Source organism: Sinocyclocheilus rhinocerous, unplaced genomic scaffold (assembly GCF_001515625.1).
Source record: "Sinocyclocheilus rhinocerous isolate Xijiao unplaced genomic scaffold, SAMN03320098_v1.1 scaffold1555, whole genome shotgun sequence".
NCBI classification, from domain to species: domain Eukaryota; kingdom Metazoa; phylum Chordata; class Actinopteri; order Cypriniformes; family Cyprinidae; genus Sinocyclocheilus; species Sinocyclocheilus rhinocerous.
The window spans coordinates 728,089-731,526 of NW_015644043.1; the positions used below are offsets into that span (position 1 = coordinate 728,089).

Below are 3,438 nucleotides of genomic sequence, written 5' to 3' on the forward strand. Positions count from 1 at the left end.
CCTGAGGGAAACATCAGATTCTTAGTTCAAACACACCTTTGTAAAAAGGTGCAAATGATACCTAATGTATCAGTTAATAAGACTAAGTTTGATACTTGCACGTCTCGTCTGTCTGAAAGAAAGGCTTGATGCAGTCCAACGGTTCAAGTTGATCTTTGCTGAAGTTGGTTGATGAGAAAGAACCAGTTTGCGTCAGAGAATCTTGGTGAATGGAAAAGTCAAGGCCGAAGCCTGGCACGTACTTAGGGTTTCCTGGAGCGTTTGCTCACGTCTTCATCTTCTCAGAATTCAACCAAACCACCGACTCTGGGGCGGGTCACTGATGTGAGGCTTTTAAGGTCTGAGAAGATTCACGCCTCTTAAGATGGGCTTGTCCAATGAGAAAGGCCGGTATCCCAGGTGGGAGTTTTGAGATACTGGGGAGTTTTTATGACCCTTTGTGTGAAAGCATGGTAATTTGCATATGGAACTTGAATCGAAATTACTAAAGATTCTCAGGACACTAATATATTGCCTATGTACCAACATATAATATACACTCTCGTTTAGATCATCAGAAGACTAATTCATAGATACTAAACATGGTAGGGTTATATATATGCAGGATGACAGGAATGAGTGTTTTGATCATAAGCCTGCATAAATACAAGATACAAGACAGCAATAATATACACAATGACCTGAAGGATATGTGTGTTCATTCACAGAAAGGTTTTTCTATGAATTAATTATACAAGAGTATAATTTAATTCATAAATTATATTTTGCTGTGCATTATGTGTCTTTCCTATGGAAAATGTAGTGAGAGGGAGAACTCTCAACATGCCATTAGGTCGTAAAGTCTATCTGGTCTAGCAAAGGTGTCATGGTTGCCATGGTAACCAGGGTCCTGGGCCTCATTCACAGACATCTTGGCACCCAGTATGTTTATTGGGTGAGGGGTCTGTGAATGTTTGTTAATCTAATGAATAATTGATTTGTTAAATCAAATGAAAAATGGTGTGTCTGATTGGTCCAGACGCTACAACGCTAATTTACATTTCCAGAATAGAAATCTGAACACTGGATTAAGCCAGGTTCAGAATTATTCTTTTATTTTGCTGACATATTAGAGTTAACCGGAGTTTAATGCATTTAAGTGCTACTGAAGTGGACATTTCTTTCTGCCTCATGAAGTCATTACACATCCTACCACTATATTAGCAGAGATAAGTCCATTTTAAAAGACTTGTTCTTTACAGAATGGGTTTATCTAGTTGATCTAGTACATCAAATCAAAACTGCAAACTGAAATCATTGGTATACTATTAAGAAAGTAAAGTGCTTAAATATCTTGCCAATCACCCTTGTGTTTCTGCAGTCATTGCTGAATGTTGTTTTATATTATTTTTAAGCCATATTTTGTATTTTTACAAGAGTATAGTAACCTAGGGATGTTCCCCTTCAGGAACTCGATCTGCTTCAAAACGCTTTGGGAACTAGAATACCAACTCCGCCATATTGATGAATTCCTGTCTCGTGTGAAGTCAATGCGCACATATCAAGACAGAAGCACTCTCAAGCCCGGAGTGGTGCCCAAATCTAGGTTATAAAACCTGACAAAGGTGAGCGGGGTAGACCAACCCACAGCCTCACAAACATTGTGTAGAGACATGCCAGATAAGAAGGCCTTTGAGGCCGCCATACTTTGGGTTGAGTGGGCCCAGACCCCCAAAGGTGACGGGACGTCAGAGGACTCAAGCCAGGGAGGTAGCCTCGACTATCCACCTGCTCAGTGTCTGCTTGGTTGCCAGGAGACCCATTTAGGGGGACCAAAGCAAACAAAAATTTAATCAAATTTTCGCCAAAGGGCAGCTCTGTGGACATAGGTGTCCAGTGCTCGAACTGGACACATTAGGTTAAGCTATTCCTGGTCTGGGTCCCAGAAGGGAGGAGGACAGAAAGCCTGAAGCACTAAGGGCAGTGGAACCTGGGTAGGCACCTTCGGCACATAACCAGGCCTCTGGTGCAGAAATGCTTTGAACATCCCAGGTGCAAAGCCTAAACATGATGGGGCAACTGAAAGGGCCTGACGATCCCCAAATTTCGAGTACATCGGGTATTATGGGAAGTGTTCTCGGTTCTGGTTGACCTAATTAATACAGCCTAACAATCCTTTAACAGATTTGAATTATAGAAATGCGATAGTGTATTATGTGTATGCCAAGTTAAAGAGATGGGTCTTTAATCTAGATTTAAACAGACAGAGTGTGTCTGCATCCCGGACAACGCTATGTAGATTATTCCAGAGTTTGGGTGCTAAATAGGAAAAGGATCTGCCGCCTGCAGTTGATTTTGATATTCTAGGTATTACCAAATGGCCAGAGTTTTGAGATCGCAGCGGACGTGAAGGACTATAATGTGATATAAGCTCACTCAAGTATTGAAGAGCTAAACCATTCAGGGCTTTATATACGTAATTAGCAAGACATTGAGAGCATAGGTCGTAATTTAGATATATTTTTGAGATGGAAAAATGCAGTTTTACAAATGCTAGAACCATGGTTTTCAAAGGAAAGATTAATATCAAATAGCAACACCTAGGCTCCTAACTGATGACGAATAATTAACAGAGCAGCCATCAAGTGTTAGACAGTGTTTTAGGTTATTACATGCAGAGGTTTTTGGACCAATAATTAAAACCTTTTTTTCAGAATTTAGCAGTAGGAAATTACTAGTCATCCAGTTTTTTAAATCAACTATGCATTCTGTTAGTTTTGCAAATTTGTAGATTTCATCAGGCCGTGAAGAAATATAGAGCTGAGTATCAGCATAACAGTGAAAGCTAACACCATGTTTCTTGATGATATCTCCCAAGGGTAACATGTAAATTGTGAAAAGCAACAGTCCTAGTACTGAGCCTTGTGGCATTGCATACTGTACTTGTGAATGATATGATATCTCATAATTTACTGCTACAAATTGATGATGGTCAGATAAGTAAGATTTGAACCATGCCAATGCAATTATACTAATGCCAGCATAATTTTGAAGTCTACTCAAAATAATGTGGTGGTTGATAGTGTCAAATGCTGCACTAAGATCCAGTTGCACTAATAGAGAAATACAACCACGATCAGATGATAAGAGCAGGCCATTTGCAAATCTGATGAGAGCAGTCTCTGTACTATGATACGGTCTAAATCGTGACTGGAAATCCTCAGAGATACCATTTCTCTCTAAGAAGGAACATAGCTGAGAGAATATTGCCTTTTCTAGTATTTTTGACAGAAGAGGGAAATTTGAGATCGGTCTGTAATTAACTAATTCTCTAGAATCAAGTTGTTGTTTTTTAATGAAAGGCTTAATAACAGCCAATTTGAAGGTTTTAGGGACATATCCTAAAGACATTGATGAATTAATAATATTCAAAAGAGGATCTATGACTTCTGGAAGCAC

At 39.4% G+C, this 3,438-nt stretch overlaps 1 long non-coding RNA gene across 1 annotated transcript in view; it reads left to right on the forward strand.

Moving 5' to 3' along the window:
• Positions 1-1,976, forward strand: part of LOC107757901 (uncharacterized) — a 2,439-nt gene extending 463 nt beyond the window's left edge. Inside the window, exons 2-3 of the long non-coding RNA XR_001641976.1 lie at positions 833-835; positions 1,964-1,976. This is a non-coding gene — a long non-coding RNA (uncharacterized LOC107757901). The remainder of the gene's footprint in view (positions 1-832; positions 836-1,963) is intronic.
• Positions 1,977-3,438: the final 1,462 nt, after the last annotated feature.